Here is a 27,232-nt window from a genome sequence, read left to right as displayed (position 1 = left end):
GTGCCCTTCTCTTCTGTATCTACACCATTATTCCCTTAGTGAGCTCACCCAGTTCATGCCTTTAAATATCACTTATATGCTTATAAATCCTCAATTTATAGCCTTAGCTAGGACATTTTTAGAGTTGCATATTCAAACATCCAATTGACTTTCGATCTGGGTGAATAATAAACCGCTCAAACTTCACATACATGTCTACAGTCATACTCCTGTTCTCCCCTGCTTCCCTCATCCAGCCTTGACAAAGAGTCTTGGCCTGACTACATTTTAGACAGGCTCCTAAACTCATCCATGTACTTCCTTATAAAAGCCAGTTTTAGCAAAAACCTTGCTAAATTAGTTCAACCAGAACTCCTCCCCCTCCACATCTGATCAGGTTCCTCATTCTCCACCAGTCCCCAGGTGACGTCTGTTCACCTGGATTGTCTTAAGCAAGAATCCTGCTAGATTTAGCCAGGATCCTCTCCTTACCCTTGATGTTTCCTCTTAATAATTTTCCAACCACTGACCCACACCTTGCTCATTGGCTATTAAATCCCCATGTGCTCATGCTGTATTTGGACTTGAGTTCAATCTCTCTTTCTCGCACAGAAAAACTCACTGTAGTGTCCTCTACACCTACTGTAATGATCCCGAATAAAGTCTGCCTTACCATCTTTAACAAGTGCAAGTGAATTTTTAAAACACCCTCAAACCCACTCCCTTACAGGCATCTCTATTTCAATGGCAGTTCTACCCTTCCGGCAATTGCTTGAACCAAAAAGCCTCAGTGTTCTCACTCCTCTGTATCCACAAGCAATCCATCAGTTGATATGACCTCATTACTCAGGACAAAAATCCTGGGAGTCATTCCTGATGCAACTCTTTCAAACTCCACATCTATTCCACCAGAAAATCCTTTGGCTCAGTACCTTCAAATAAATATCAAATTTTACCACTTCTCACCACCTCCCACCATCCTGATCCTGGCCTTCATCATATCTCTCTGGGGTTATTACAGCGGTCTCCTAACAGGTCTTTCTGCCTACTGTCTCACCTACCTAGAACCTATTTTCAAAACGGATTCCACACTGATCCATTTAAAGCATGAGTCATATCTTGTCCCACCTCAAAGCTCATCAATGTCTCCACATTTCACTAAAAAACCAAGGCTCCAATTAGCTTTAATGCTTGACTCAGTCTGGCCATTCCTTCTTGACCTCATCTCCTACTACTCTCCCAGCTGACGACTTTGCTTCAGCCACACTAGCCAACTTGCTCTCTTTACTATACATCAAATCTTTACTTAAATGCCTGTGAGTCACTGACTATTTGCAGTTGCAACCCCTTCCCTCTGGCAATTTGACATCCCTTATCCTCCTGTATTTTCTCCACAGCATCTATTAACTCATATTTATTTATTATGTTTTCCTGCCAGTCCTCACCCCATAGAGCCATGAGCAGAGGGTGATGCTATATTCACCATCATCTGAGCAAAGCTGTCCAATAGAAATACAATGCCTCTACATAAATAATTATAATCACGCCGAAAAAAAGTAAATAGAAACAGTTGAAATTATTTTAAAAATTTATTTTACTTAACCCAATATATCCAAAATATGATCATTTCAACGTGTAATCAATAAAAAATTATTCAAATATTTCACATTCCTTTTTCCATACAAAGTCTTCGAAACACCTTGTGGATTTTACACTTACTGCACATGTAAGTTTGGGCTAGCTACATGTCAAGTGCCTAGTGGTTTAACATTGGACAGTGTAGGTCTATTCCACTTTATATTATTCTACTCTATTGTATACTTATTCAATTGTTTAAAAAATTCTTGGGTACAACCCACTAACCCACAAATGGGTCCCAACTTTGAAAATCACTGTTCTAAATAAACTTAAAGTATGCAATCTGTAACGAATGGATTTTAGGACACTTCCTCTAGAAAATGACTGCTTAGAACCCTTTGAAAGGGAAATCGAGTTCCAAAGAAGAGAGGCCTGGAGGGAAGGCTGAGGAATTAAAGATCCCTGACAATCCAGGGACTGAAATCACCACAGTCCATCCAATGATGCAAGGCTTTTTTTCAATTAAAAGGTAATTTTAAATAACTCATTTCTATGTCAGATAATTAACAAAACAACTAATTACCTATACTTATATACTACATATATACTAATATAAAAACTCAAGGGGCAATCTTCTGCACAATTTTCACACTTCAAAAGAGTTCACTTGAATAGTGCAGAAAGACTTTAAGTTTTTCATTCACCCCACTCCCCAATGCAAAGATCATGGAAGTACAATAATTTAGGTCAATGAAAGAGAGGCACGAACTTAAATGATTAATCTTCATTCTCTATTTACAAAATCTCAGTCACCAACAGTCTTTTAAAAAAGATACCATAAACTTCTAATCCAAACTCAGCCCTGGACAGAAGGTGTCAACTTTTGAAATGGAGTAAAAATAAGGATGGATCTTTAACATCAATATACCATTTGCTCTTTTAAGGTCCTGGATGTCACAAGATACAAAGAGGTATGCAGTCTAGGCTAACATAGATGTGCTACACTTAAAAAAGGTATTGTTTTTGTACAGTTAGGCTTCAAATTTCTTCCTGAGGTTTTTGGATTACCAAAGAAAGGCAATACTTCCTACGTCTCTGTTAAACTGGTAAGTTGTGTCACCTAAGCTGAGAACTTCTTGATAAGATGCTCAAGGTGAGCATTTGGGATATCTGTGCCCTTAGCAGATGGAAGAGCAAAAAATCATTTTGAAAAATGGAATAAAACCATTTGTTATTTGGTTTTATATTTCTGATTGTTCACTGTGAAAAATATGGCTACTTGATAATTGCCGCAAATATTGTCTTTACTACTAAATATGTCTTCATGTACATTTCAACAAGTGACTTCTGCTTGAAAAAGAACTCTATTGAGCATATTTCTCTGGAAATCAATATTTAAATTTTTTTCCTTTGAAACTAACATTCAAGAGAGACAGCTCTTGTTTACAGAGTAACTTAGTTTAGCATTATGGTTAACAATGTTTAAACACAGCTAACTTAAAATGCAAACATTTAAATTTTGAAGTTTAACTGTTGGGAGGCCAAGTCAGTTCTATGGAAATATAAACAAGATAAAAACAATAATTTTCCCCTAATTCCAGCCCTTGTGAGAATATTTCAGGCCACCATTTTGTTGGATTTAGGAGTACAAACTCATACAAGTCTGAGGTTGCAGACAGTTAAAAATTTAAAAGCTTTGGATGAACCTTGGAAACATTATGTTAAGTAAAAGAAATGAGTCACCAAAGACAACATAACGTATGATTCGATTTATGTGAAATTTCCAGAACAGGTAAATCTATACAGACAGAAAGTAGATTAGTTGTTGCCAGGAGCTGGGTTGAGGGGAGTGACTGCTAATGGGTATGGGGTCTCTTTCTGAAGTGATGAAAATGTTCTAAAACTAGATTGTGATGACAGTTGCAAACTCTGTGAATATACTAAAAACCACTGAACAAGTACACTTTAAATGGGTGAACTGTATTGTGTGTGAATTATAGCTCAACAAAGCTATTAACAAAAAATTAACATACTTGATAAACATTCACAACAGCATTGGCATGAAAGATATACGACAGTCGAGTTAATCCAACCTAGCTTCCACATAGTGTTAAATACATTCTCATAGCAACCAATAATTGCCCTTCCTAACACCTGTCATCATCATCATCATTCATAATGTCTGTCTTCCCCTCCACAATACAAAGGGCAGTGGAGTTGGGGCAGGGAGGGGGCAGGAAGCATTTCCATGCTTATGGAGACTAAGGACAGAGACTGTCCTCACAGTGCTATGATGTTAGCACACATCATTAATAAATCTCTGCAGTAGGAATTAATGTATATATGTATGTGGTACATACATTCTAGGTATGAATGAATGAATGAAATTATGGGATTGAGGCAATCCAACCAATCAAGTTGGTATGTTCTAACTGTCCCCTGAAATCTGTTCTCCAATTCTTCCATACTCGTGACCACCCAGGCAGAGACATTTCCCAGCAGCCACTGCAGTTCTGACCATATGACCATAATCTTACCAATTACATGACAATTGATGTGAGGAATGCTATTTTTAACTCATTTGCTTCAAAAAAAAATAGCTTGCCTTGGACTCCACTGTGCTTCCACCGTGCAGATAAACACAAAAACCCCAAAGTAAGAGAGTACAAGAGAGAAAGAACCTGCCCAATCAAGAGAGACTAGGCAAATTGTTATATGAGAGAAGTTATCTTGTATTTTATTTAAGCCGTTGTATGTTGGGGTCTCTGTACTACATCAGCCTAATCATTACCCTGACTGTTATAACCCAGGCATAGTTTTGGGGGGAGGGGGGTGTGGGGCGGGGAGGAGGAGGTGCAGCGGAGGAGGTGCAGCAGAGGAGTCAGGGCAGGAAGGAAGCAGGAAGCATTTCCATGCTTAACTAAACTGACTAGTGATTTGAGCCAATGTGGTCATTGGTAACTCAATGAAGACACTCTTTTCCAATGTCTTCATAACAACTTCATGAATTAGTAGTCACATAATTTAAATGTTAAAAGCTATAAAGAGGTCATTTTGAATGAATTTAATGCAGAATAATGTTGTCATTAAATAAATATTCAAATCACATAAATATACACTTTCCAAAGATCCAATATATTTTAAATAACTGAATTAAAAATAGCTATTTTTAGTTTTTTTGTAACCAAGAAATAACCTATAACATGTAAGACATAGGATGCATTAGAACTCCTCGATCTAACAAAAATATCTCAAATTGGTGGGAGAAAAATTGCGATGATTACACATTCTTTTAGATTGCTTAACTTTCTCACAAATAAGTTGACTTTTTAAAAATAAAACTGAACCAACACATAAAATGTGAAGTTTGAAGATGTCCGATGTTTAAAAAGAACAACTTACTTGTAATCTACATAGTATTGATGATTATCATGGACTTCCAATGCCATTCAGAATTGAATACAAGACAATGAATTTTACAAATCGTATCTGAATTTTAAGCAAAAATGCATGTTAAGTCAATTGCCAATGGTGGGAGGAAGCAGGGAGAAATTGATATACAGACCTTTATTAAATCATGGAACTAAGGCAACCATGATAGAATGACATCAATATAATTGTGATCAGAGCAAGTTGTCTTTTAAACTCGAGTCTTGACATTCTAGATGACCTTCGGTAAGTTACTAATCATCTATGGGACCACTTTCCCAATTTGTAAAGTGGGGATTATAATAATTGCTGGCTACCTCTCAGGAATGCTGGCAACCAGACCTGTCTTATAAAGTGTTCAGACCTACTTGGAAGAAAATTGTTATATCACTACCAAGTATGATAACTGTTATTTATGAGTCATCAGACCTTTGAATCTAAATTTGGAAAGCGGTTTCATCTGGTTTTCTGAATTTGCCTGACCACTTTTATACACATACCAGTTGTTCCCATAATGCCAATGTAGGCATATTTATTTGCATCTATGCTGAGTGTTAATGATTCCCAGATTTCAAATTTGGGTACGGTATTTACTGAGAAGCTCCTGGCATCTGAAATCTACATCCTTCTTGTAGTGTGGAAGATAGTGCTGTTTTTTAACCATCACCGGATAGCATGAACTTGTTTTTGTTTCAGGTTTATTCACTGGGAAGAAACACTAACTATTCGATCCATTTCATATATCTTTATTTAAATTTTATATTTTTAATAAATCTTTTTTCTTTACATATAAGAGATGAGCTTTTAAAGGATCGTTGAGCTTGTTAAAAGGTAAAATATTACATGTAACTTATTATTTGAGTCTATATACCTTATTTCTAAAAAAAATTTCTTAATGACAGTCAAAGCACAAATGGAATTGATATTATAAAAGAAAAAGTGTAACAAAAATGTTAACTGAGGGTGGAAAAAATCAAGTTTACTTAAACAGAATTAACGAAAAAATTTTGAAGTTGAAAAAAACCACAAAGATTGAGCAAAATCTCTTCATCTGAGCTTCCTAGCAGTCAAGTCAAAAACTGAAATTATATGAATTTGTAATTCAGCTTTTTTCGTGTCATAAAAGGAGGCATCAGAAGGAAGAATTTTTCTATGTTCCTGAAATTTGAAAAAGAGTGCCTTATTTTCAGGATATTATATCATATACTACACCATGTCCCTGAGAGTAATTATAGAGAAAACATTTTCTTTCTCCTCCCCATGGACCACCTCTCTTAGTCAACACTAATATCACATTCCGGAAACTTTTTTTTTTTTAACCAAACTTGCCCTTGACTAGTGGTATTTTTAACTTTGAACAATATTACAGAATTGGGAAAAATCGAATTGCACAAATTCAATCGTGTCCATTTTCAGGTTGTGAGTGTAAGCGTGGACATTATAAAGACATCAAGTGAGAAGAAAAGTCACTCGTGCTCACGGATGACTCCAAAGAAAACAATGGAAACCTCCCGTTGAAGCCATACTTGCAGCTGTGGGGATAACACAACTATCAAGATGGATATTTTATCTGTTCGACCATGTTTTCAGCTTTATTTAATCGTAATTCTTAGCTTCACCAGAAACCTTTGCTAACAGCATGAGAATAGTTAAATGCCTGATATGGCTTTGCAGGGGGAACACCTTGAACTGAGATCTCACAGGGATCACAGAAACTGGGAGACACAACTTACAGCTGAGCTGAGGTGCTGTGGCAGAGATTGCATGGCCCACAAAACAGAAAATATTTACTGTATGGTCCTTTACAGACAAAATCTGCAGATCCCTGAAACAGACTAAGCCTTCATTTTTAAGATTAAAACACTGAGTCTCAGCAAAAGGAAGTGCTTTGCCAACAGTCATGCTGTGACTTGATAACCCCAATTACTAGCCGGGATCACCCCTTTCTTTCCATGCTGAACCACCTGAAAGAGACCATCCTCTTTGCAGGACAATCAAGTGCTTCCCACAAAGGTTTAATTTAAACAATGAAGATGCTGAAATGAGGCAGATGAATTTTTTGGTCCAAATCAAATGTGTCTAAACGCAAGTAGAAAAACAAATCCATACCTTTATAGCGTTTTCTAGAACCCAAAACCCTGGGTGAAATTAAAAACAAAACTGATCTATGAATCTTCACATTGTGAAAATTCTACAAAAATCCTTGTTCAACTAAACAGTAATGAGTCTGTATCTTACAAATTCACAAACTTTAATTTAGCAAGATCTGAGCAAAGGCGTTGTGCAACCAGGCCAGCTAGTAATCTGTTTTAAAATGGACTAAAATCTACTAAATTGAATGAAACTATTATTGGCAAAAATTCAAAAATAAAATGAAGATGCTACTTGAGAAACATAAGATGTTAAAATGACCTGTGAGACTAACTTGGACTAAGATGACTACTGCCCTCAAAAAAGAGAAACTTCTGGAATCAAGAAAATATGTAGAATCCGTAACTATTTTAACCAAAGTGCTTTTTTGTGCCCCTTCCCAAAAGTGAATTTGAGAAAATACCATTTCGCTTTAATTCATCAAGCTACAATCGTCTCTCTGAAAACTTCTAATTTTAAAATCAAGTGCTCATTTGATTCTCAAGCAAGGTCAAGGGAACAAGGCAGCCTAGCACTGACATCACAGGGATATGCCCCACGCTGTTCAGCAGTTACATCAATGTGGCATGTTGCTATGGTGCTTGACTATTAATTTCTGAAAGAAGGTGATTATAAAGCCGCCAGATGAACATCAATCGGATGACACCACTTCAGCTCCGAACACTGACATGCGTTACTCTTATTTGCAGCAAGTTAATTTTATGAAATCACCACTTTTGTGATGTGAATATTCTTTTCTAACTTTAAACCTACCAAGTCAACAACCCCCTATCTCTGCCTTGCCCCCCCCGGCAAAAAATGATCAACTTCAACAAAGAGAGGGAAAGTTTGGTGTCTCCAGTTAAGTGTGACTTTGTGGACAATCTTTTCTTTAAAGACCTCCCAAAATATACTGCATACATACTTACACACAAATAAATACACATATATTTGATAACTAAGTAGATCAGAAGAGAAATGAATTAAGATGCCTAAAAAGTGCAAGACAGAGCCCTAGATATAAGCCCACTAATCATATTTGCATTTACCTTTTTTGGCTTCTGTAAAGCAATCTTCAGTTATAGTCACCTCAAAAGGTCACTTCTTACCCTGAAAACAAAAGAGAATATCAAAATCTGAATGTCAAGAGAAAGCAACCACTTATCTGCCTGGGATAGATGCAAGAAAGACAACAAAAGGACTCAATTATGTTTAATGGCAAGTGACTTTCAGAGTTAATAAAAACGCGTCCCAAGACCTCCAGTCATCTGGACCACATGCCTTTGAGCTCTTCAAGACAACAAAAACAACCTGGATGGAAAAAGCAGAGGTGAAGCATTTCAAATTTTGTGTATGAACTTTTTCTCATCTTGTCGTCTATCAATTTATTTTCACGTGGAATAATAAGTGACTCATAGGCCTTTGTTTTTGGAAACCAGACAGCTATTTGAACATGTCTCTGTTTGGTTAACGTCCACGACATCTCTAATTTCATTAAAGCAGAGGCTTATTTTTTTCCGCCTTCGGAAGAGTGTTAGTTCTTGTAGACGAGATGCTTTAAGCCACTCTGGACCTTTCAAAATGAATAAAAGCACCACGATTTTCAGTTTGGGGAGGGAAGGGGAGGGGGTTAATCAGTTGGTGAAATCTGTTCACAGAACATTTTCCACTTAGCATATAGCTACCAGGTCAACTAAGTTAAATAAAAATGGTTCGTGTCAGATGAAATAAACAATTGAAATCAACTTCCTAAAACACAAAGAAAGGATAGAACACGCTTATCCCACATCTACTCCCACATCTGCATACCCCTTTATGCAAAACAGTATGTAATCCTTTAAGAAACATTACGAGCTGTCTCTTTCTGCCCATGTAACTGGGATCAACATATGGCACAAGTGAAAATAAAAACATTTGTTTATTAATTTAGATCAAGTTACTAACAGGGTACAGAATTCATTCCACAGCAATTGACCAAATGCTCACACAATTTTTTTAGATGGTGAAATTACACCATTTTAGTAAAATGATAATATATCTTTTTGCTCACTCTTCAGAACAATATGTAATGAAGTGGTTTTAATTTTATAAAGAATATATCCCTGCTTATCCTTCTGCTGTTGACCCTTAATGTGGAAAGGCAAACATCGTTGAGAAGAGTTAAATCTTACCTTTACTAGGGCTAAAAATTTGAACGTGGCACTTCGGTGTGTACTATCTTTGAGGAATTGATCTGAGGCCAATTTATGACATTTCCACAAGCAAGTGTATGCAGATTCTTGCCATTAAGATTGGAAAGAAATGCAGGCTCTGAGTGAAATCATAATTTTCATGTTTACTCTAAGAGGAAATTGGAGGTTTTCACCATAAATGTTCACTATTTGGGTGGGGGAAAACCCTAGCTCTGAGACTTAAAATTACTATTTTGCAATCTGCCCAAAACCTTTTTGTTTTTACACAAAACAATTCAAATTGAAAATGAAAATCATGTGCCTTACTGTTGATTTGTGTCCCCAGTATTGGTTTCTCCAGTGGTGAGAACTCTGTTTGAGGGCAAATGGTGATAAGAAAACAGAGCAATGAAGGCTGGGTCCTCCAGGTAACGAGAAGATCTGCAAAGCAGCCCCCGTCCGCACGAATCACAAGAGCTCATTAGATACGAGGCACAGCAATAATCTTACACACCAGAAATTTCCATCTCCACCACTCACACAATCTTAAATGGGAAGCAAGTGAACTTGGGCAGACCCCACTCAATTCAAGGCATTAGAAACCCCTTTCTTCCTCCTTGTTAACTAGAGATGTTCTCCAGTGAGTGTTCTCTAACTTTCATGTTGATCTATTGAGTTGCATCTATTTTTGCATGTTTGGCAGTCAGATCTATAATATTAGACTTTGCAATGCAGATGATATTGCTCTCATATAGGCCTGGCAAACAACTGGACCTTATTAAAATTTCATCAGAAAGAAAATGGCTGAAAATGCCTACTTTGAACAAAGTTATCTCTAGCACTGTATTCAAATCTGCAAAACGTTTTCAGGTTAGTACTTGGGCTGTTTCTCTCCTCTTTGCTGCACAGTATGGTACATAAGTAAACAAAGAGCAAAAATACAAGCAAGCTGGTTCACCCTCACAGATTTTACAAGTGTAATTTTTCCCTGGGGAGGATTAACAATAAAATCATACAACTGACCCTCCAATTTATAATTACTGAAGCAGTACAAAATTGGCTACATTTCATTTTTACTTATACATAAAAAACCGTATTTTCCTCCACTTTGAAGTTCCACAAATTTTAGTGCGTATGCACATTTGATCACTCATTAATTTATTTCTGTTGATTTTAGTTTTTAGTATACATTAACAAAGTAATCTAAAAGATATTTTTCTAGCTTTGCTGAGAAAAGATTAATAGTTCAACAGCCGTTTTGCCATCATGCTAAATTAAGAGAAATGTGTCAATATAATAGACAAGAAAATTAAGGTGCGAGTTTGCATCATTACTATTACTAGCCTAGAAAAATCAGAAATCAACAACTACGAGAAACATCTGCATTTCCTTTTTTCCAAAGTATAAAACTTCTGTTTCAAAATACACTGGCTACTTTTTTAAACAATCACTTTTATTTATCAAATATAGCAACTATTTACCTGAGTGCTTACTGGCAGCACAAGTGCCAAACTAAAAATAAATGATTATGTAAAGCTTTTAAGTTAAAAAAAAAAAAAAAAAAAAGATAAAAGAAAAATATTCTTCTGCGGCCCACTTGTCTTCTTTTTTCAAAAAAAATACTGCCAACATATGAATTGAATATTTTTTCTTTTTCTCTCTTTCTTGAGTTTCCTGTTGGTTTAGGTTTTAAAAGTGAGCCAGGGATATTGTAAATAGAAATTATTTATTTTTCCTGTATGTTCTTCTCTACAGTTAGATCCTGGGAACCCTAGAATTATTCCGTGTGTGGCCACTTCACTATTGTTTGCAGTAGTGTTATTTACCTGACGCTATTTGATCACCATAAGGACCCTGACCAAGAAGACACCAATCTACAGCTGCCGACCCCCAGGTGCGGAAACTTAATGTACCTTCCACTTCCTCTACCTTCCCAACCCCTCCATCGCAGACCTCCGCAGACCTCTCGGGTTACTACAGTGCTTCACTGTCACACTTACTATGGGTATATTTGCCCCTAATTTAATCTGTGTGATAAATAATACACAGTGCCAACTGATATTGCTTACCTGGTACCAAGTTGCAGGTAAATGCGGAAGTGTGATTTCATCTCGCAAGAAGGAAAATGTTCAATATATACTCTATTTTTCCATTAAAAGTATTTCCCCCTTTTTTTTCATGGAAGCTGAAGAAAATGATTTGCATCAGGATTTCTGCATTACATTTCACTTGATACAACTGTACAAAAGTGACCGTGAAGGATGGCCAACATATTTCATCTCAACCTTCAGTCTAACAAATGTTGGCTGAGAACCTACTGTGCATCAGTGTCACTGGGGATACCAGTGTGATCAAAGCCAGCTCTTGGCCAAGGATAAAGGTGGCAGTTTAGGAGTTCCCCTCTAGCTGGAGGATCCCTTCTCTTGAAGTCCAGAAACATGGTTCAAACTTCCCATACTTCCAAATACTTCCAATCAAATGGCATCCTTCATCTGAGAAAACAGGTCTAAAAAATGGCCAATTGCCAAGAGATTGCTGTCTCTTTAACTAGTGAATCTTAACTCATGTGGGCTTTTATGTCTGGTTTATCAAAGATTTCTTAGAAAAACAGAAGTGCAGCTACACAAATTTGACCAGCTGAAAAATTCTAATACAAGGGTCACTTCATTTTCTGCACTCCAGACAAGAAAACCCACTCAGAAATCAACTCTAAAGTGTTTTTTCTCTGCTTCTAATAACTTCAAAATTGGCTACATTTTGAGTCAGGTTTACAAAAAGAAAGAGAAGGAAAAGAGAAAAGAAGGGAGAAAAGAAAAAGGAGAAAAAAGAAGGAACGAAATAGGAAAGCAAAAAAAGGAAAAGAAAGAAGGAAAGAAACTGGAAAGGAAAGAAAGAAAACTGCAGATCCAGCCTCTGGGGCCCAGAAGCAACCGTGAACGCCACCCAGGCTTGCTGGTTTAGTTATAACATTTCTCTGATTTCTCTTTATCAACGAAATCTATCACATTGGGTCCATCATTCCCAACGCCCCCTCCCCTTGCTGCAAGGACATTTTACTTCCTTTCTCCTCAGCCTCAAGGATCCTTATCAAACCATAGGACCGAACTCTGGGGTCCATCTAGTAAGAAAAATCTGAAATACTGTAGATAAAGTAAGCCACATGGTATAGGCAACCCCAGCAGAGGCTTGCCAGTGAAATCACTTCAGGCTGGCAGCCCCCCAGCAACTGCACATTGGCCCACTTCATTTGGAAAAAAGCACTCTCTTACCTTACAGAAAATTAAAACCCTGGTCATGGTCATGTGAAAATATTTTATAGGTATCCTTTAACAGCCTTTAAATGTTGAAACCCACAAACAATATTTGCTGTTTTCTCTTTGAAGCGCTAACAAAGCCTTTGTTTTAAATTTACCTTTAGTGTGCAATAAGAGTTAATAATCAAATCCATCCCAACCCCCACAAATGTTAAACAAAAAGATAAAAGAAATGCAAATAGCTATTGTCATGGAAAGTTAAAGTACCTGTCTGTATTTTTAAGTGAAAACTATTATCTCTATCAATCAAAATTTAAGAATACAATAGCGCTAATCACAGAAGGTGCTCTGACGGAGTTACTTTTCCTCATTAAAAAAAAGTATTTTCCCCTTAAAAACTGAGTATAAAAGTCATATACTTACAATTATATAGGGTATTTGTAATTTTATTATTAAAAACCTTTAGCAGCCTCACTGTTAATAAATGCTTCTAAGTCTCTAGACTGATTTGTACCCAAGAAGAACGAAGTCCCTACATGTTTTAATAAGGTTGATAAAATTTTATTTAAATTCTCAGTTTCCGACCTGCGGGGGAACAGCACACTCTTCTGTTGGAAAGAGTAACTCAAACCGAGGCAACAGTTAACTGGTAATGAAGACTCCTTCTTTTAGACCTTGGACACAATTCCTAGTCCCTGAAATATCTTTACAGAGGACATATCTTCCTCGGATGGCTCATCCTTCTGAACTATGGCAATTCATTTTTGAAATTAGTACACTCTAAAAGAAAGCAAAATTCTACCACCATACCCCAGGACTGAGCTAAGTACAGAGTGCATCAATTTCTGAGTCTTTTTTTTTTTTTAATTCACTTTTTAAAAACACTGGATTAGACCCTGAATATGGTGATTTCTAAAGACAGCACTGGAACAAAAAATAGCAAGACCCCAGAGAGTAAAACAGCTCAAGATTAAAATTCCTAGAGCAAACAGTTAAACCAGGATGCCATTCTGCAGGCTGAGCCTGGATGGATGTCTCCTCCAGCGTGGGGCCAAGAGGCTGTCATCTTCCCCCTAGCAAGATCAGATTTCCTTCCCTCCAGACCGCCTCTCTGAGCATCATGGCCAACATCTCCAGTGTGCTATTAATATCAATGAAGAGACGATTCCATTTCCACCGAAGAGAACCCTTCCTATTCCGGCACAGACCTGCGGGGAGGACCCTGGCCCGGGTATAGACAATACAGCAGCAGAGTTTCACTGCTTTCTTACAGTTCACTCTTGCACACTGTTTGAAGCCTTTTAGCAAACAATGGCAGCATTATCTCCAGGATAGTTACAAAACAGGATTTGTTAGGACAAAGAATAATAAAGCTGTTCTCTCTCTCTCTCTCTTTTTTCTTTTTCTCCTCCCCACCCCAAGTCCCCGAGAGCCTGTCCCTGCCAGTCCAAAATTCAGACACATTTCCTAAAAGGCACCTGTACTTGTATATTTCAACGGTGCCAGCAAATGACAACAGCCCAGGAACCGGGACCGTTGTCAGGAGGCGCCCAGAAGAGCAGCAAAGTAGCCTCTCAACATTTGTAAAATGAAACAAAAGTATCGGCCTTCGCTTCGCACACACTTACCGGCTCATGGTGAGGAAAGAAAGCTTTGGGGCGGCAGAGGCAATTTTCACACAAGGGAAGAAAGTTGAGAGTTTGTGAGGGAGAAACTACAGGCGCTTGGAAGCCTGCGGGCTTTCAGGGCTCCCAGGCTGGCGGCAGTGTGAGGAAGGACTGAAGGTATGTGGGCTAAACACAACAAAAGCCACTGCCTTACTCTAGATTAAATATGCAGGAAGAGGCCCCTTTGCATAAACACAAACACTCAGCAAATGAATAACTGGCTCAATCAGACGCCCGCTGTGTCTTCTACCTGTCCTCTCTCTGACAGGAGACACCGCCTGTTCTAGGGGACAAGAACTAAACAGGAGACTGTTAAATGTTATGTTGCTATAATAACAATTAAAATGAATTGCATTCATTAGTAATTAAGAACTGACTCCTGGGGAGGGGGTCTGGGGGGATATAGTGCTATTGTTATATCTCCAGCTACTCCTAAAAGATTTGGCAGAAGACATATCAGTAGAGTTTTACTGTAGTTTGCATTTAGGTCTCTAACATTCAACGAGAGTTTTAAATAATCACATTGTTCGGCCACAATTTAAGGTCAAATATATTCCTCATTTCTCTGCTTTAACACATTATTTAAACTGATCCTTGTGAGTCTACAGAAAGATCTATTTTAGATATGTGTAAAAATTTGCACATATACATGCGCAATTATGAACATGCATATACATGTGTATATATACTCACACATATAATATTCACACATAGCTAATTAAATAAACCAAAAAAATGCCACTTTACACTCTTTAGTTCACTAATGATTTAGAGAAAATAATTTGAGTCATCCAAAAATATACCCCAAATGCCTGCCTTTCAAATGTCATCAATCCATGACCACTCATTTAAAAACATTATCCATATATTAGAAAGGATGCTTTTAACTGAGTGGCCTAACCACTTATAATTTCAATTAAATAACATAATTACAGTCAACAATTTTCTCCATTTCGGCAGAAAATATGCCATACCTCAACATAATTTGTCCTTAGAACTGAGAAATTCAAGCTAGAGGAAAAACATGCAGGCACTAGGAATTTACGACTGCCTTTTACCAGTGTATGGAGTCAACTCACACTCACCCTAACCTCTTACTGTACGTTACAGCTACATGTTGGTCTTAGTAACTTAATTATTTTTAAATAACTTTCGCAATATTGAATGATTTCGATTGAAACATAAATAAGATTATGTTCATCTACTTCCTTCTAATGCCACATAGTACTTTGGGGGCAAATCCAGCACTGCTATTCCATAGGATGTGTCTACATTACTATTTGGACTAAAAAGGGTAGGTCACAGGTCTTTCACAGCCTCAGAGAACGTGCTGCGATTATGCTGGCCAAGGGGGGGAAAAAAGCGGCTTTCTAGTTCAAAAGCAAGTTTTATTTTAATACAACACCATTTTCTGGCAATATCAATCTGCCACAAAAGCAAAAATCATTTTACTGGAAAGTTAAAAAAATACAAACAAAAAACAAAAGCCCATTTCAAACATAAATTATGGCATAACATGGAGAAAAAAGAAACAAAATTAAAAGATTCCTGATGCCCCAAAGAATAAAATACAGATTCTCCAAGAGGAGTTCCCACAGAAGCTAAAGATACCTATTCTGTTCACTATTTTGTCTTGAAATGACCTTCCAAATAAGTTGTTAGCAACCCACTTCCATAGACAATAGTGATCTAACCTTGATGCAAATAAACCATAGAACAAAATTTAATCAGTATATCACTGTGAAAAAGCCTTTGTCCATCCCAATGGAGCTTCTAATGACTGTTTTGGCAGTTCTGGCGGGTAGTTATGCTTCCCAGCTCATCTATATCTCATACTGGTTGAGCAAGCTAATGGAAGTGCTGTTAGTGGAATCCAATATTAATGCTCTGTATCATGCAAACCTGGATGCAACTGAATATATTATACAATTATAGGTAGTATCTAATTCCATAGGTATTAGATACTGTAACTCTAAATTAATATTTTAATGAGGACAGTGAAATAAAGACAACAATCCAAGTAAGGGATCCATGCATTGTGGTCCAGCTAAGCTCCTTGCTGCACGAGTGCCGGATACTGGAGAAAAACAGCACAGACACAGGGATTGTGACAAAAATCCGCATGCAAGCTTTAGATGCTGAGTGACACATACTGATGCACAGAGTCAAAGATGTCATCCTCACACAAGCGCCACTCTCTGTAAGCTTGAGAGAATATGAAGAGGGGAAAAATGGGGGAGGGGGAGTAGTTGCAGTGAGACCTCCAGAAAATAAACAGGGTGTACAGTTTCAAAGGCTGTAGACACAGACATTTCATTGTTCAAGCCAATTATCAGTGGAAAATAATAACAACAGATGGATTCAGAGTCACTGACTTTTCATATGCACTTCATCTCGGCGGAACAGATGATGAAACGCGAGAGCTATCTCAAAAAGGCAAAACATCTTTCAGTAAAAGAACTCTACAGTCCAGATGGGGACCTTCTAAGTCTGCTGATTATCTTCTTATAATGTTGTAAGATAGACTTACTAAAACATTTCAAGAACTGATCAGATATGATGCATACAATGGCTTCATTATTGGAAGGAGTTGCCTCAGACTTGTGACTAAACCAGGCAGAGATTTCAATAAGGTTAGGACTGTAAGTTTCCTGTTTTCTCATCAGGGACTGCAGGTTCCAACTAAAACTGGAAATCTGTGCACCACAGGAGAATAAACCATCGCCCAAGGATCCTACATTTGTGCTCCTCTCTTGTTTGAGCAAAAAATAAAAAAAGAGAGATAAACTGGGACTGTGAAAAGGACATTAAATTATTCCGAGGCACTCCATCACGATGGGGGAAAAAAAAAACAGCTCCAAAGCAATTCCTTATTAAAAGCATTCAGCGATAAAATATCATCTCTTATATACAGTTAGAACATCTTAAATATCCCTTGCCACTGGTGATCGCAAAATATAATTTGCTTTTAGCAGGAAATAAATATAAATTTCAATGGTGGTGTGATAAACAGTTCTAATAAATGCCAACTAAACACACGAGCAAAACCCACCAACCTACCCAAAAGCACTCTCACTTAACTTAAATATCACCAAGTCAGACGAGCTGATAAAACACAATAGAGAAACCACAAACTGAGAACCTGCTATAATAAAAAAGTTAAAATCTCTAATTAAATAAGCCTCGTTACCACTGGAATAACAATGTATCTGTTCTGTCTATCTATCTATCTCAATCCATTCATCTATCTATCCATCATCGATTCCACATTCGTAGTATTATAAAAATCTTTCTGTGAATTGATGTAAAATATAGCTGAAATCACTGTTAGGAAAAAGAAAAGCTGATCCTCCTGCTATTTACTAACATACTTAACATTTAAAAAATATTTTTAAGAACACACTTCACAAGTTTATAACATAAGTTAAAAAAAATATTTTTTAGAGCAATGCTTTTCTTTCAAAGTATTCTCACAAAAGTAAATTCATAGCAGAACATACAAGCACGAAGAAAATATCGCCAAGGGCAAAATTCTGCAACTGCTTTAAGAAGCAAACAAGAACACAAAAGATGTGTAATGCAACCATCTGGCTCTCCTCATACTATATCATGCCTCAACTTTATCCCCCACCCCCTTAGCCAGCCCACACCAATGCCACAAAACCAAATGGCTTCACTTATGTTTCCTGCACGGCAAATTTACACAATGCACTTAGAATGCAAAAGTTGATTTTTATACATAAACTAGTATCTTAATTTTTTTCTCCACTTCGATGATTTTGTTGTCGTCGTTACTTACTCAGAGTGGCACTTCTTTGAAAAACCACGAAGAACTTCACTGTGATAAAATGTCCCCACATGGATATATCTGTTCAGGCTCAAGAGAAACCCCCTTCAAAACCTTAATCTCTATCAACTTGCGTTTTCTGTTATAGCCAGACACTAGATGTGGACATCTAAAAAAATAATCCTAAAATTATTCCGATTAAACCTTTACTTTTTTTTTTTATTTTTTGCTCTAAATTGTGGGTTGTTTCCTCCACTTACTATTTGAAGTAACTGTGCTCATTTTTAATTACCATCCTTGAAAGTCAGTATGCTCATTAGAATTTCTCCTTATTTGGCTCATTCCATGAACATTTACTGAGCAACTACTATGGTGTCAGCAGCTTGCTAGACAATGGATGTTCAAAATCATTCCCCTCCCCGCCACATACTAGCAGAGCCTGCCTGGTACATTAAACCAGAAACTGTACGGTTCATAAAAAAATCTTCAAACGCAGGTAGCTGAAGCATTTTATTTATTTATATACTTATTTGGGCAGGCAGATATAATAGATATTTGAAAAGTTATATATGGCATATCCAATTGCTTTCAAAGGTGAGAATTAAGGCTTTTAATGGAACTCTCTGGATAAAATCAGTATAGGTCATCACAAATGGTTCTCGCTTTTTTAATAATAGTAACTGCGAAAGAGATATCCTCACAGGAACACTATACCCTGTTTTTTCTTCAGGGGCATGCTAGAGGCAGGCGTTCCTTATAGGCAAGTGCCCTGAGTCAGAATCAAGACTTACAGGGAAGGGTATGGGGGGTGGGGAAGGGAACGTCTGGTTGACTTCTATTTTCTTGCTGACGTTGGTTTTCCATCTCCCCTGCATCCCTCTCCGCGTTCCAGGATAAGAAGGCCTCGCCTAGATTCTCCAGGAGCTGATTTTCAGTTCCCTTCTGGGCGTTTTTGCCCAGGACCACAGAGGCTTCTGGTCTGGACAGCAGTGGTAATCCTAGGACACACACAACGAATCCAGCCACCGAGTGAGGGATTCCGCTAATTGTTTAAGCCTGCACTAGTGTCTGGCCACCAGTTGGCAGACACAACTCATGGCTGCCTACCAGGCCTAGGTTAGCACAGCTGGAACCAGATGACAAGCTCTCTAAGATATTCTTTCCATGGCTACATCTGGCTTCTGGCGGCTCCAATCTGCAGCTAAACTGATTTTGTTCAGTTTTTCTGGGAAAGTTTAGGCAACAGATAAGACCGGTCATATTAATCTTAACTGTGTACATTTCAGTTTGGGACAAAATATCAGAATATAAACTCCATGAAGGCAAGAACTTCATCTGCCTTGCACACTGTATCCCAGTGTAGAACAGTAGCTACACATGGTAGTTGTTCAACAAATATATATGGAATGAATAACACTAACCAGCACGTAAGCTGAATAAAAATATTCCAGCTCCTCTATTTCTACTGTTCTATGTACAATGCCTAACACTCCAGGTACACATAGAAAATATTCCAGGTGGCTCCATGTTAAATTTTATTATGGGCGTACTGACCCAGGAAGAAAGACAGTCAAGAATAAAACCATTCACACAGTAAAGTTGGGAAGACCTCCCCAAAATCCGTCCTTGAAAATAATAATCTACCAGTATCAACTACATCCCGACTTTATTAGTCCTTAAACTGCAGAACTTGGCAGCTAGGTATGCGCCCACAGTGCTTCCAAGTGACCCGGTAGTAGAAACGTACCTTTTGGCCACCAGAAGAAAGCCGAATGATGACGCAACTTTTCCTGGCACCTTTTCATCCCGTTTCCTTTCCCATGCCTCTCTTCCTGAATTCCCTGACATTTGCAGATCCCAGCTCCCTTGTACACTCAACTTTGACCTATCTCCAGGCTCTTCAAAAGGTCACCACCTCCCTCACTCCCACTAGAAATGCCAACATAATTTAGAACCAGGTGGGAACCCACCCTCTTGGATCCTTGGCTACAAAGGTTTTTGATATTTATAGGATGCTATGGTAATACCGATGCTAGGGAACCTTTAATACCTATGACAATAAAGCTCCAATGAATGCCCCAGAACTTGATAAAGGAGGAGGATACTTGATAGAAGCCCGGCATGGCTCTTCACAGGTGATGCTGCTTCCTCAATTCAGCAAGTTAACCTTCCTAAAACAAGAATGCCTGAACCATGCAGATGACTTTGACAAGCTTAGCATGTGGTCTTCGAGGAAGCAAAGCTACTCAAAAGTGCAACAGATGAAGCTGTTGCCTGAACTCACTCCCTTTCCTGTCATGTAAAGCAGCAGGGGTGGGGGTGGGAGCAATTCAATTCGGCTAAGTGTAAGTTTCTGAAAAAAAGCTCTGTGTCCACGATGGAGAACTGGGGCTTCCAGTTCTTCTTGGAAGGAACTGCTTACCTCATAAAGGGTGGTCCAGGAAGACTCACCCCTAAAATACCTCTCCTCCTTTGTTCCTGCTTTTTTGCAATTATTTTAAATGTGGGGAAATGCCTTTCCACAATTCCACAATCACAATGAAAGTTTAAGATAATCAAGGGAGAAGCAGTGCAACAGGATGCAAATGATTGATACCCAGTCCTTAGCTGAGAACAGGCTGACATGTAAAAAGAACCAAAAAAAAAAAACAAACAAAAAAAACAAAACAATTTTTTTTTTTAAATTAGGGGAAAATGAGAGAGAGGTAACGCAAGGCTGAGGGTGTATAGGATGCATATCTTTATTTCTTAATGCTCTTTTTGGCTGCCTCAATTAAAACTAAGTATTATATCAGAGAGTACCACACAGTATAGTTTATTTTGGGATAGTTCAAAACCCTGTAAGTACAGATTCAAGTTCCCAAGTTCAAAACTCAGCTCTTCTTCTTACTAGCCTTGGGAGCTCAGGCAAGTTAAGTTCTCTGTCCCTAGTGTGTTCATCCATAAAATGGGCTTAATTATAGTGCATAATGTGCATTTGAGGAATAAATGCATTAACATAAAAAAGTGCTTAGAAAAGTGCCTGGCACATAGTGAGCGTTAAAAAAATTATAGCTGCTGTTATTATAACCAGGGATAATATAACTTAAGTAAATCTAAAACTTCCTACGCTTCATTTCTGCCATCTCTACAAGTTGTTAATAATATCTGGTTATGTGCCATGCTATAGGCTAGAAAAAAGGAGAAAATGAATATCAGATTTTAAAATTCTTAAGAACATAGTGCTAAAATAAAACCAAAGTACTTATTTTTTCCCCTGAATATTAGCTGGAGAATCACAGATTTAAGATTGAGGTCTCACCTACCTCAGTGAAGGGAAAGTCGTTAGCAACAAAAGAGCTACAATTCAAGCTTGGGGTCAGCTGCTTGTCCCACCACAGACCAAAAAGGACTTTGGGGAGATATCCAAAGAAGGCAGGAGGAGGACACGGCCTGGAACCCGAAGGTATTCAAATACATTTTCTTGTATATTTCGAGTCTGTGCATATAGATTCTATTACTGATTTAGGATCTTAAACAGTTTGTTTATTTTTTAAATGCCTTTCAGCTCACCTTTAATAACATGTTTCTTTGACTTGGCTGAACTATGCCTCAGAAGAATTACAAGCGGGAATACGGCTGGGTGAAAGGTTCAGTGAACTAATCCACACCTGGCCCATTTAAAAAAAGAAAAAAAGGGGGCTCATATTTTCCATATAGAAACAAGTCCCTTTATATGAACCAGGCTTTTAGTTAATTGCTAAGGTACTTTCCACGCTGTACAATCTTTTATGAGCTTCTTCAGTGGAGTGGAGAAAAGAACCACCACCAGTCATACCTGGAACTTTATCAGTGACAAATAATAATAAAAATAATAACAACAACAACAACAACAATAAGAGTTGTAGATGTATCAGAAGTTCCTTTACCAAGTTTACCAATGACAAAAGTCAAGGATGTCCCTCTAAAATCTGACCAGGGATCAAGTGAGATAGATGTATTGTGTGTTCATGACCAAAATTCACATTTCTTTTGCATCAATTGTGTGACCCAGACTTTTGAGTGGAAGGAATAAGGCTTAGATGGGGAAAATCTCAGATGAGAGAAGAATGAACACATTTTAGAGCTGAAAGTTACTTTCGAGGGGGTCTAATCAAGCTACTTTCTCCTAGGGAGCGGATTTAGTACGTGACTGAGGCCATGGAGGTGGTGTGGATGAAAGCAGGGACAAGGGCCTCTGACAAATGTGGAAAAGCAACAGCTAGAAAATGTGGTTGCTGGAAAAACATCATTTCATCTGAAGCTATAATCTAAACAAGCTAACTTTATTCTATTCAGTTCTTCAGGCATCTTATTTCTTCCTCTCGGTTTTACTCCTAAGAAAATTCCTTTTAATGAACTCTGGTTTGAAATAAGTGGAAAAGGAGATATTTCCATACCTTAGTTAAGAGGGAACTAAGTGAAGTGGAAAAAACATTTAACTCGAAGGCAAGAGAGTGAATTTCTACTCCTGGATCCACCAGTAATTCAGCTAGAATTTGTAAGATCCTTCCCTTCTCTGTATCTGTGTGGGAAAAAACAGTGGTACTCAGGGATGATGTCCAATTGGTATACAGTGGCCACCTGAATGAGTTGTTAAAATACTGAAATACCTGTGTACTGGTTAGAAAATAGTCTTTGCACCCAAGATATCGGAGTACATGCTTAGCCACTACTTGGAACTTCCCAGAATCAGCAAAGGAACAGCAGTGACTCCCCAGTACCCTCGCTCCAGTGCTATGCCCAGTGTCCATCCCAGAGGGTCAAAACCTGTACTATACCTGTTAGCTATTTTGATCATCACTCCAGATGCTCTGAGAGATCCTTTTCCAAGGCTATAATACAAAGAAACGACCACCACAGCCACCTTATGCCCTGGAGGAAGCCACAACCTGGGGGCCCAGAGAGAGACGGGAGGGCTGCAACCAGCAGAATAGTGGACCCATGAGGGGCCCACCTTCTTCCTCAAGTTACTTCCCTCACTTGGGGCATCTGTATGTAGGCCTATACTCATAAGACAAATCAGTGGAATCTTAGCACAAATTCTTAGGGCTAAATTTGTTTTCAATAGCTGGAAAGAAATACATCATTGTGAAACACTCTCAAAGTAAAATCCTGAGCTCTGAGGGAAATTACCAACACATGTAATCAAATTATATTTACCATGGAAATTTCTAATAGCTCGTACTTTCTACCCTGCTTTTATAACTCTTTAGGAAAAGGAATATTTCTCTATCCAATGTTCCAAATTTCCACAGCAGAGTTGAGGCATTATACATGCTGAAATATACAGGAAAGGAAAAAAGTTTCCCATTATTATCGTTTCCTTCGACCCTCTATACCTTCTATGCCACCATTACTCAAAAGTCACTCAAACATTTTGCTAGCTGACATGACGCCATACCGTCATTTGATCAGGTGTGGGGTACCACATGGTATGAATAAATACTTATCCACAACCGCATATTAAATGGGAATTTGCAAAGGCAAGCTCTGGAGACAAAGACGTTTCTATATAGAAATATTAACTAAGAATTTAAGTAAATGGCCCCGCTGGAAAAAAAAAGTTCTAAAGTAGCAATATAAACTATATTTAATAGTAACAAAAAATATTTTCCTTTTGGGAAAGCAATTTGGGCTTCTAAAAGTTACTGCCTTTCACGTGACTTAGTACAGTATGCCTAAATTATTTCATTTCCTAAAACACAGATGCTAGGCCCAAAAATTCTACTTTGTGAGAGTTAATTTTTTAAATTGATCTCCCAAATATAATACTCAAATAAGAAACTATTTTGGTACTTCCCCTCCCCAACCACTACAATTGTTATTTTCTTAAACGCTTGAGTATTGCGTACCCCAAAGAACATATGCTCGCAAGGAAGAAAAAAACAGGCTCCAGAACTAATACACAATGAAAAATAAATTTAAAGCAGCCTTCTGGTCTGACATAAGAATATAAAAATGATATGAGCAAGAACAGCTTAGTTTACATACTTTTCAGTCACAGCTGCTGCTCTGAAACCACAATACCTTTAAAATGACATTTTAAGGAAACAGATACGGCATGGCTTTAGCCATAGCTAGATGTAGCTAACATTCAATTAAAGGGGCTTCTCTTTTTATGCACATACTTTATATAACCCCGTACACTGGCACAATTAACAAGAAAAGAGTGATTCATTTAAAAATAATACAGTGATAAACAGAGTGAAGTACGAATAATTCTACCGAGCAAGATTTTTTTTTTCTTTCTCCTTTAAAATCCTAAGACTCAGACATCAAAACAGTTTTGGGGAGAAAAGGAATAAGCCCACTCATCTTGGTTAACATTTAATTGGGTGCTAAAGATTTCTTGGAGAGACCTCTGCATCTCCAGTGACAGGCACACGAGAGGTTCCTCTCTGTGTAAGAGATGCAGGCACTTCTCTGAATAAACGAAAATAACATACAATTAAATCAGACTATTCAATTAATAAATTACTTCGCTGGACCTTGCAGGCCAAGTCCTATTTAATTACATAATTTAAAAAATATTTGCACATTGCAATCACTGAAATTGGCTTTGAGGTTTCATAATACACACTTAACACTTGAGTTAGAGAACAAATTTATTTAATAAATGCAGGCCTAAGTGCTAGAAGGCCATACCACTCAAACTGCAAAATCACTTAGCACATCCTAGGAAAAAGCAAATAAACTTTTCCACTATTTAGACGTAGACTGCTGTTGAATATCAGGAGAGACTGGCTGATTTTTTGCATTTTCTGTTATGTGTTGCCTGTAAATCTGACCATTTTGAGAGGTAATTAGAATACAGCTAATGGATAAAACGGTTCCAGCTAAAGATAAATTAAAGATAAAGTAAGGTGGAAAACGTCAAAAACGCGATAGTAAAAACCTCTTCAGCGTAAAACAAAGTCGTATTCCTTCCCCATTTTTCACTCCTTAAGATACCAAAATACACCATAAATTAACATGGTTACTGAGTGTAAAGATGTGTTCCATTTGGAAGCACACACAAACTCATGGGAGAGGAGAACATCGGTAAAAAGGATAGAATCACATGGTACCCAAAAAGAGGGCAGAAACATTTTTAAATGACTGTATTTCTTGAGGTTATATCAGGGGCCACGACACTGCCATTAAGTGCACTGTCTAGAAAACCTCTTGAGCGCTGTGGCACCACAACTTGCTTAGCCTATGCATTTTGATGGAAATCTCTGGCAAATACACACACTTCCAACAACCACTGTATGCTTCACACCCACAACAGCCTCACAGCTTTTTGAGCTGTGTGGGGATGACCCTCTTGACACCAAGAGCCTCCAGAACACCATAAGGTTGTTATTTCCGTTCAGGTGTTCTTCTCCTCATAGATTTCTGTCCTGTATAATCCAACCTGCTGTGCTTCCACCACTGCCAGTTCTGCTTACCTCTAAAATGCCTCTAACTTGCTGCTAGTTAACTGCCAGTTAGAAAGGCATCTAACATTCTAAAATATTTTAAATAAGGTTTAAGTGAAATATCCTGGTGAGACCTTGAAATCTGTTATCAACCAAAATAAGCAAATTCTTCTCTCAGTCCCATGTCCCTTCTCTCTCTCTGCCTTTTCACAAACTTCTGAAAAGAGTTGCCTATACTCTCGATTTTCATTTATTCTCTTCCTACACCTCCTTCGGTCCTCACCGCAGCACTGAAACCTCTGTTGCCAAGGGCGTTCAGTTTTAGTCTCTTCTGACTTGGTCTATTGGCTCCATTTGGCAGGGCTGACTCTCTCTTCTTAAATACTTTCCTCCAAGTGCTCTCCCCGTGACTTTGGCTTTTCCTTATCCACCGTGTTCTCTAGCACCCTCCTTCCCTCAGTTCTCCTCCCTGGGTCCCTCCCCTCATGGATGTTCCCACCACACACTAGTAAATGCGGCCAAATGCTCTGGAGGCAGCTTTGATGCCTCCTCCACTGCATCCAACAACCATACCAGGTCCATTCTCTTTTCTTCAGCCCACTAGCCCACACAAGACAGCCTTGCATGGACGCCTGCAATTTCCTTCTCAGGGCTCTTTCCTGCCCTTGGACTTGTTCTCCTCAAACCTGCCCATATGGAAGAAAAACTAATCTTGTAAAATATAAGTTTTCAAATTTTTCTCAATTCCTGGACAGCTTCCTTCCCCACATCTTAATATTTTTGACATTGGGATGCACCTCATAAGTGATGTGCACGCTTAATGTCGCATGCTCCCCAGATGTAAGTCCCACCTTTACTTAAAAAGTTCTTAGCTTCCTAAGGCACAGAAAGTCAAGGTGAAATGTCCACAGGTACTCAGAGGGCCCTTCTTTATGTTGGCCACTGCCTGGTCTTCTGATCGCACCTCTTTTTGTTCCCCGACTTCCATTCGACCATCAACAGACACCACTGCACACCCTGCACTCTCACCTCCAAGCCTTCGCACAAAGCTAGACTACTGCCAATCACTCTGCCCCCTCTTCTCCTACGTAGCTCAGGCATAAATGCCATGTCCTCCAAGAATCGTTTTCTAATCTCTCTTTAGATCTACGCTTCGTTATTTGTTCCACTTGCATACAGTGCTTGTCCTAATATAGCAATGATTCCAGTTCATTATAATCCTCTAATCAATAATAGTTTTTCCAGGTAACCTGTATGCTGATTCTATTAAAGGCACTTAATATATCTACTTACTTAGTTACTTATTTAATTCAGACATAACTGACATATAACATTATATTAGTTTCAGGTGAACGACTAATATATCTTCTTGAATGAATAAAGCTGATGAATTCCAATAAACAAAGTTAATGACAACAATTCTTTGGTTCCTTCTAAAGTCAATGTTTCTCAATAACTAATTTTGGTTCCTCTCCCCACTAAAATCATTCAGCAAGGTGAGGTCAATCAGATCACGTCTGCATAGTATTCGTTCACAAATTTGAAGATATAAAAAATGTTATCATGATATTTATGTGAATGACTGAGATATAATTTGAGGAAAAAATCTTATGTTCCTTTAAAGTAAAATCACCTTATTGTTCATAATATGGTACAAAGAAAATAGAATGAGCAAGGAGGCTATAAGAATTTAACCAAATAGACTTCTTATAAATAATAATTGAGATTCACTATCCATCAAAAATGCAACTACCCTACCCCTAAACTCTGCACCAAAAAAAAAAAAAAAAAAAAAAGTTTTACAGATTAAAAATTT

The 27,232-nt window shown here is 38.0% G+C and overlaps 1 protein-coding gene across 7 annotated transcripts in view; it reads right to left on the bottom strand.

Annotated features, from left to right (window-relative positions):
• FOXP1 (forkhead box P1) overlaps positions 1 to 27,232 on the bottom strand; it is a 573,767-nt gene that overhangs the window by 304,419 nt on the left and 242,116 nt on the right. For all 7 annotated transcript variants that reach the window (XM_015593721.2, XM_025050689.1, XM_006917474.3 and 4 more), the window contains one exon: positions 8,166 to 8,226. The gene's annotated coding sequence lies outside the window, so the exon portion shown is untranslated. The remainder of the gene's footprint in view (positions 1 to 8,165; positions 8,227 to 27,232) is intronic.

The sequence above is a fragment of the Pteropus alecto genome, unplaced genomic scaffold (assembly GCF_000325575.1).
Source record: "Pteropus alecto unplaced genomic scaffold, ASM32557v1 scaffold75, whole genome shotgun sequence".
NCBI lineage: Eukaryota > Metazoa > Chordata > Mammalia > Chiroptera > Pteropodidae > Pteropus > Pteropus alecto.
The sequence above is the reverse complement of the archived record's forward strand: the minus strand, read 5'-3'. Positions and strand labels throughout refer to the sequence as shown.